The 9027-nt window shown below is 38.0% G+C and overlaps 1 protein-coding gene across 1 annotated transcript in view; it reads left to right on the top strand.

The window, feature by feature from the left end:
- Positions 1–271: 271 nt before the first annotated feature.
- Positions 272–9027, top strand: part of LOC145991552 (anaphase-promoting complex subunit 13) — a 128097-nt gene continuing 119341 nt past the window's right edge. The window contains exon 1 of the mRNA XM_083127585.1: positions 272–291. The gene's annotated coding sequence lies outside the window, so the exon portion shown is untranslated. The remainder of the gene's footprint in view (positions 292–9027) is intronic.

Below are 9027 nucleotides of genomic sequence, written 5' to 3'. Positions count from 1 at the left end.
CTATTTAATGGTGATAAATTGTGTGATTTACGTAATGTTTTCGTGTTTGTGAATAAATTGATGGTGTCTGTGGCTTTCGAACAAAATGTCCTCTTTTTACCATTTCAAAATATGGTAGCCCTATTTTAGTGAATATGTGCAATATATAATAGTATCTACGAGAACTAGGAATAAAGAAATAACTTACTCAAAATAGTATATTCTACTGATGCTGTGGAAATTTGTATCAGAATGTAAAATTACTCAATCCTCCTGAACTCTCCCATGAAAGCAGACGAACACAGATTGAAGGTACTTAAGTGCAAAGCGATGTTATAATTTAAAATTTTGATATTTTCTTTACTCAACTCTGCCTAATTGCCACCTTTTTTATTACATTTTATTTATTTATTGAAGTTAGGATCGCTTAACTCGCATGAGTCTTTTCTTATTGTATTTTGGTATTTAAGGACGATGACAAGGGTGAATGACGTGTGTACGAGAGAACAGAACAGTATAATAAAATATCCACGTCCTCATTTGCCCCTTGCACTAGAAACAAAGTTAAATCTCATGTTTCATCAGAATATTAACATCGAATCTGTGTACTGTTTTTGTCCATTTTTATTTATTCTGATTAAAGTCGATAACCTGAGTGCCTTGTGTGTTCGAAGGTATCTTTTAACTTCAGATTTATAACTTACTTTTAGTCCTATATTTAGGACATTCAAGCCGAAAAACACTTCTCACTCGCAGGTGTTTCGTAGACGATAATCTCCTTGGTTTATGTAGCACCTGTTTTTTTGCATCCCCAACATCACTGCATTCTTGCAGCGCAATACCTTACACCCCTTAAGCTTGATTCACATCTACGCTCCAGCAAAGCTCGGATCACCCTCCCCCCATGGGCCGGTCAAATATCGTTGAATGATCTTTAAAGAGAACCATTCACACCTGGCGCCCCGGTCAAGGTTCGTTCGATCGCGGCTCGGGGTCCGGTCACGATCGGATGGAAATAATATTTGACCGGAGCGTGAGGGGGCGGAGCTCGACTTTGCGAAGCTCGATCATTGATGTGAACGTCTGATAAGGTTCAGTCTTCAGCACGTTGCAGAGGATACGTAACCCAGTTTTGAGCGTAGAAGATGAGCCGTCAGAAGGCAAAGGCCTATTGAAACACAGAAAAAGGCGAGTAATGATAAAATTGATTGATGGGGCATTGAGCAAAAAAATTCCACAATATTTCCTCTCTATTCTGTTTGTAAAACATCGGTCAAAATATGCGATTTCATGAACCCGAGTAAGATAAATTTAGGTAAAAAAACTGACCGAAACAACCAAATTACTATTATAGCCAATAAAAAAAAATAAGTAGGGGACTAACCACAAATACGGTCTATAAACACTAGTTGTAACGACCTTTTTCCAACCCGTTTCATCAATTAAAATCAAGAAGCTAACCTATTGACGGTCATATTTTCCCGGACAACCAAATTGTCATTTTTATGTGTGCAAAGGGAAAGGAGGTGGTGGTCGACCCTCAGCCAAGGGAAAAATCATTCTTGATATCTATACCCGAATCAAGATTAACAGTGAACTTGTTCTTCGTTTACGGAAAACTATACAAAATTACTTCCTATTTTTTTTTAAGTCGAGGGAGGGCACACGATGTGCGTAAGAATCGGGTCGTCTGATGTATATTTGTCACGTGTTGTATCGGAAACTTTCTAATAAAAGAAACTGTCAACAATGTATGAAACAATGAGCCCGAAATTTTTCATGACAAACCTAGACCGACAAAGTAGTGTTATCATTGTTGACATTTACAGTTATGCACATTGTAGTTGCAAATAAACGTCTGTCGCTTTCAAACCAAAAGTGTAACATCAATAAGCAACATTATATTTATAATAGCCGACCTCCTGTCCGAGTGGTTAGCACAGCGTGCTACGACACCAGGTTCGAATCCCGGCCTGGGCATTGATGTTCATTGTGATGTTCCTTCATCAATGTAATCATATTACAACTCATTCTCATCCTCAAGATTAGTCAAATCTGTCAAGTCAATGAATCCCGCTTTCGCAATTCTTTTTCTTCTTTGTCATTTTTTCTAATTAACACCAGTGCTGCAATAGCCAAGTCCGGCATTAAAAATCCCTTAAACATTGCAGTTAGCAAAACTGGCAGGCTTTTTATATATAAAAAATAAATAAATGGGTGTACTCTGTGAAGAAACCAACACCAGACGCACGTTGATCGTACCTTGACCGGGGCGAAGCTTGACCGCTAGTGTGGATACCCCTTGACCGTGAGCGGAGCGTTAGGGGAGAGTGACCTGAGTGGTTGAAATTAGGAAACTAAGGTCTTGTGGCATTTTAAAAAAACGTCATATTTAATATTTTTTTTAATATTTGAAAGTATTTAAATATAACTACCGAGTTATGACTAAATATTTTATTTATATAGATTTTCATTTTTTTAAATATTATTATTAGGTTGACCGTGCCGAAGTGATCATCTTAATCCGCTAAGAAGACTAAGAAAATATTTTGTACAGTGAAGTTCTGACATAACGTTTTTATACATATGTAAGAAAATTACATCATGAGCTCACTGCATATCAATTGTATTATTTTTATTTTTATTTATTTAAGCAATTGAACGCAACAGGTATATTACCTATTTATGGCGTTCATTGTACAATAGTTGAAATGCATTTTAACTCAAATTAATGCAATATATATACATACATATATATATATATACATAGAAATAGACACACACACATTTAATAGACATGCAATTCTCATATTCTATTGTTTTTCATATGTTTTAAAATTAACCTTTTCAGTTTTGAGGTCGAAGAAAATAGATCCACATTGTGTTCACATTTAACAATCTCGTTAAATTCCATACACAAATTAATATATGTGTATAGTCTAGGGAGGGGTAATAATTATATTGATCTGTCCTGCAGCACACAGACCTAGGCCACAGCGCAAATCTTCATTGCGAAAATTTTTACACTAGTAGAGATTTTGTCACAGACTGAAATGCCATATAGTACAGTGCAAGATTGGATCTTTAGTTTTTCGGATGACATCTTGAAAAAGTGGCTCTGATCTCTTTATCTGTTCGTTTATCAAAATTTTTATTATTAAAGAAAATCTCTGTCCTTACCCAGTTTTCTGTGTCTAATGGTTTTCTCACAATCGCACTAATCATAACGGCTATTTTACAATTTAATATTCGCATATGCCAGCTGAAGTCGATTAGATTTAGTTTGCTTTTTTATCTTAGCATCTGTTCTGATTTGATATTCTTGTTAGTCTAGTAGATAATGATTCTATTAAGATGTCACGGTTTTTATTTTCACGGGACATCTCGAATTACCACTGATAATAAAACGTATCTTAGCTATCCAACTATATGCTTGATTGATTAATTGATTTGCTTTATTTTACTTCGCCTTTTGTGCCATTTTTGGCTAACTTTCGAAGATGGGGATGAGTGATCATATGATGAAATTGATGAATGGACACTTACAAACATCCATGCCCATGCCAGGATTCGAACGTGGAACCCTTGGCGTCGTAGCGCGATGTGACAACCACTCCGTCCGGGGGCCGGTCCAACTAGCTATATGCAAACGAGGCACTGCCGAATTTATTTATATGATAAAATAAAAATGCATCAAATAATATGGTAATAATGATACTTAGAGACTCATGTATGTTATATAATTTTCGTGCTACTGATGATGTTCTATGTGTGCAAGAAACAAAAGCACTCACACTCGGCACTAGCATGCGCAGAAAGCCCCCACTAAAGTCCACACCTATGGATAGGAATATGATAGAAAATGGTTCATAAGAACGATAACCAGTACAGTACCGCGGGCCAGGAACCGGCGCGGAGACCGCCTTTATGGCAGTGACCCTCTGTTGCCACGTTTACCTGCGAGGAAACGCACGGTCAAACATTCAATTACGCTCACCGCTTGGGCAAGAAGTGACAACGTTAAACCCCCCGCCCCCTCCCCAAGCAGTCATTAGGGAAACAGGATTTTGTCAAAATAACCGTTCTGCTCTGTAGTTGCACACCGGTTACTACGGCGATTCCATTGTAGCGGCAATGGATCATATTAGTGTGACGTCACAGCAGACAACAAGCTGGATTTGAGTCTAAACAAATAAAAACGTGTTTTTTCCGTATCCAAATCCATTGAGTTTCCCATTGCAAAGGGTAACTTTAAGAATCGTGACAGCAGTTACGAAAGAAAAATGTGACGTGCATGATACATCAATGTCAAGATGAGATTTTGGAGAATACGCATAAATAACCTGTATCTTACAGATGAGAATGTAAAGAATAAATGTAGTAGGAAATCGAGTAAAGCGAATGCTCCAAACGGAATCCAATCCGGAATCACAGCCAATAGGCAAGGTATATTTTCCCCATCATCCACAGCGGCACCGTGACCGACTTGATATCGGGTGAGCTTCGGGCCGGCTTCGGCAGTGCTCGGAACTGGAAAGTCCAACTTTTGTATAAAGCCGAATCACACGGAACTGGATTTCAGTAGGAATGCCCTAGTTGACGCTGGACTGGCTACCCATTTGCTACTTTTCGCCTCACACGATACTTGTTACCGTACTTGTCGATAGACTTTTGTTCCCATAAGACATTGCGAAGAGACAATCGTAAAGATTGACGGGCAATTTGAAGAATGTTGTAGGAGAATTACTGCTTTGTGCTTTTATTAAAAATTAAAAAAGAAAAGAAGGGACTAGAGATTGGCTCGAAAAAATATGGCAATCAATGCGTACCAAACAAACTCTTTAACTAGGGTATGCATATTCATACATGAGATTCGCAGGATTCATTCACAATTTTTTTTTAAAAAAATCAAACATTTAATTTAATATGCTTGTAAAAAGTAAAGTAAATTGCTCCCCTGTGCTTTGCACCACGCCATGAAGGCGTATAGGGCGTGTGGAGTTAGGGCCCCACACTTTCTTGATCACGGCCTTGGCCGCCTTTACCCTCCAGAGTTTCCTCCAGGTACCCACTTTAAACGACGCTGGGTGCGCCGGAGCTGCTTGAACAGGTGGAAAAAATCCCGGTTCTCCCCCGCCTGGATCGCACATGGTAGTCAGACGACCTAACGACTGAGCTACCGCGGCTAATACACTTGAAATAATAAGGATTTTCGTTTTCGGCTAATTATATTTGTCACGTACACATCTCATCGCTTTGCATAAATACCTAAATTAATTAATATTAATGAACTGAACACGAATGCACTACACGTCATCTCTTTTTTTTTAATTTTTTTATCGAGACACTATCAAAAACAGCCAGCACTCGAAAACCACAGACAAAAAAAACAACTCCCCTTTGGAAACTCACAGGTTATCTTCACATGGGCAAACTTTGCTCTGATTGGCTGTTCTACAGAATCCAGTCGAGGAAAGCCCGTAGCAATTAGAACATGTCCTATTCCTCCAAACCAGTCAAGCAGCCATCCAGACAGCCATCAGATCCGGGCAGGTAGCCAGTTCAGCGCCAACTAACTGGATATCCAGTTCCGTGTGATTCGGTCTTAAAAATGCACGATTTTCTTACTCTGGTTATTCTTTACTATGTAAGGTATGTGTGATATATAGACGTATTATCCGAAATCTCATCTTTACATTGATGTACGGTACGCATCATAATTTTGTCTCATAACTGCTGTCACAATAATTAAAGCTACCCCTTCCGATGGAAATTCCCATTGATTAGGATAGGATAAAAGCACGTTGGCCCATTGTTTAGTTGAAATCCTGTTTTGTCGTCTGCTGTGACGTCACCACTAATATGATCCATTGGGTGCTAAAACGGGAAGGGGGCAAGGGCAGTTTACTTTCTCTTGGTAGACAAGGCTTAGCGTTAAGAGGCTATAATAGTGTGGGGGCCAAAAGTGAGCGGCATCTGTCCCCACGCCCGCCCCTCTAATCGCCGCTATTGATGATAACCAATGCTTCTAAGGAGTATTTTCATTCCCCTTAATTAGTCCTTGGAGATAAATATTTGCAGTGTGTGTATGTTTTCACTTGAAAGACAACAAATTTTACACAAACTTTATTTGTTATATACATAGCTTACATTAATTTTGGTAGATTCAAAGTTAATGAAATTACATTTGATTTTTTAAAAATTACAATACATGACCTTGTATTTACATGACTAGACAGTTTTTATCGATCATAATAACACTATGTGTTATGTATATAAACTTCGTTAAATGCAATTTTACCCATTTCAAGTTTACCTGGTCAAATCAGTTCCACATCAAAAATTGTTCTCGACATATTGAAGGGTTGTTGGCACGATCTGCGAGCTTTGCTACTTACACACCTAGTGGTTTGTTTGACTTGTACGTAGACAGATCCAGGAAATACACACTGAAAAAAATATTTCCGTAATTTTAATGCCTAAGTAGCGGGTGTTATACATTTTATTCTTAAAGTAAAAAAAAAAGTAAAGTGTTCCCCTGTGCATAGCACCACGCCATGAAGGCGTATAGGGGGTGTGGGGGTAACGCCCCACACTTTCTTGATCCGGTCGTGGGTGGGGGTGATGTGATCAGCATCACGCCCCTGACCGCCTTTACCCCCCAGGGTTTCCCCCCAGGTACCCATGTTATTCGACGCTGGGTTGGCGCCGGGGCCGCTTCCACCGTTAGAAAAGTTCCCGGATTTTATTCTTAGTTTTGAAAAAAAAACAACTTAGTTTATTCTGTCGACTAGATTCTATGTTTTACGTCGCACTTTTAACAAGGTAGGCTAAACACAACAATAAAATGAGTATCTTAGTTATCATTTAAAATGCATTTAAAGGAAAGCTACATTAGAAGGAAAGGTAACCCTTGCATTTTGCATCGTGTCAGGTAGGGATTTAGAAGGTACGGTTTCACACTTCTCAATCTCGGTTATATTTAAAGTGATGTGATCAGTAAAACGACCCTATAATCTTTACCCGCTCACCGATCTACCTCAGGTACTTATCGATATGAGCGGTTGGGCGATCCCCAAAACAGGATGTGAAGGAACATGATGACAAAAATTCCTACCTTTTATCACTAACACATCGAATCGAACCCAAGCCGACGAGACGTTCTGCCGACTAGACCACAACATTTTATACATGAAAATAGTACCATTTAAATATATATATATATATCCGAAATAATATTCGTCATTATAAGCTCTGGATTCAATCCCCAGGTTTTATGAAAAGTCTAAATATTGATAAATAAATAAATGCAAACAGTATAAACTGTGTGTTAGATTTGGTATAAATTACAAGAAATAACTCACGTTCTGCTCTGATCATACCTAACCCGTGCAAATAATATTTTTGCTAAACGAATTATGTATTTGAGTTTACGTTTTCACCTTTTAAGCAAGGGGATACAGGTTCGATTCATAGTGGAGACACATTTCAGTGATGTATTATCGAATAGCCTATGCATATAGTGGGCTGAAATCAAACTTCTTCAATTCTTTACATCGACTGCTGAAATTCTTTTCAATATAAACCATTTGCTCACTACTGGTAATATTGAACGCTACAATGTTTGGTGGTTCCCTTTTCAGAGTTGAGTATCTTTATAATAATTGATATTAAAGATTATCGAAAAAAATACATGGATTTTGTCACACACACACACTTTTTACAGTGTTTTATAACACAACCTCAAATATATGGTGATACCGAGAAGTGCCTGAGACGAATTGAAACTTGTATGCCCGACTCGTCTGGTTTATAATAAATCCAGGGAAATTTCTCGTTCTAGTATCGAGCCTCAAAGTATCTAATACAGAAAATGCGTATTAAACGACATATACGACCTAATCTGGTATCCACGCCTTTCAATTTTTGATGGAGAAGAAATTATTTGCATACACCTTTACATCTTGTATATTAATGCGTGGAAAAAGATGCGACTCCCACAGTAAGTCGTGATCTTATCTCGATTTTACAGTCGTGTGTCTCATCGTTTCGATTTTTAATCCATAGTCTTGGTTTCGGAGCAACCCCTTGATCCTTTTTTAACTTCCAATTTTCATCATCAATATTTGCACAAGATTAGCATATGTTAAAAAATCCTTACGTGTCCATATAAGTTTATGACGACTACATCAACACAGGAACCAAAGTTTTGAAGTTTCTACTTGCACGTGTGCGTAAAAATGTGAAAAACTAACAACTTTCACAAATTAAGAAATTGCACTTGTCGATTGAGATACCTGGGAAAACACAAATAGTATTCTACCATTAAACAAATACGGAGTCGAACCTTAGGTAAGGCATGGTCATTTCATTGTGCTTGGTCCCTTATTTGTTTATTCTCGTCGTGATTAACCGAGGGCAAGATTAGGAAATAACATAAAATAACCATATCACTAATAGGACTATATCAAGTAGTATGGCAATTGCTTAATTTTCAAAGCTATTCTGCTGATCTATTCGTGCCGATTAACATTGGGCGAGATATTATCTAGATGATATATAGAGAGGATGATTCCTACTGCAACTACGAGATAACACCTGCCAGTAACGCTCTGCAAGGTCTACGGCGCACTCGTGACGGTTGCACGGGGAATTGAAGTCCTTGTGTAATAATATTGAGAAAATATGTCTACAATATAAACATACAATATACCGCATCGCCGATATATTATTTTAGGCGGGTGGACAAGATGAGAGAAAGAGAAGAAGAAGAAGAAGAAAGCAAATAACGGGTTTCGGTGCTGTGATTTCTAAACACAAAACTTGCAGATCATTTCTCGTTTTCGGTACTTTGTTATTTAGTCAGGGCGGTATATATATGTACTTGAATGGGCGTGGAGAAGATATATCGTGTTGCCAGCATTTCTTAAACATTTCCTAATGACAGACCATTAAAAAAAATCGCCTGACTTGCTGACTACGGTCGGAAAATTTCACAAAATTTAACTTTGTGCCGGAAATGTGACTCTAGCATTGCAAAGATACAAT

Source organism: Lepisma saccharinum, chromosome 8 (genome assembly GCF_977018435.1).
Source record: "Lepisma saccharinum chromosome 8, izLepSacc3.1, whole genome shotgun sequence".
Classification (NCBI taxonomy): Eukaryota; Metazoa; Arthropoda; class Insecta; order Zygentoma; family Lepismatidae; genus Lepisma; species Lepisma saccharinum.
Note: the sequence above shows the minus strand (reverse complement) of the source record. Positions and strands in the feature narration are given on the sequence as shown.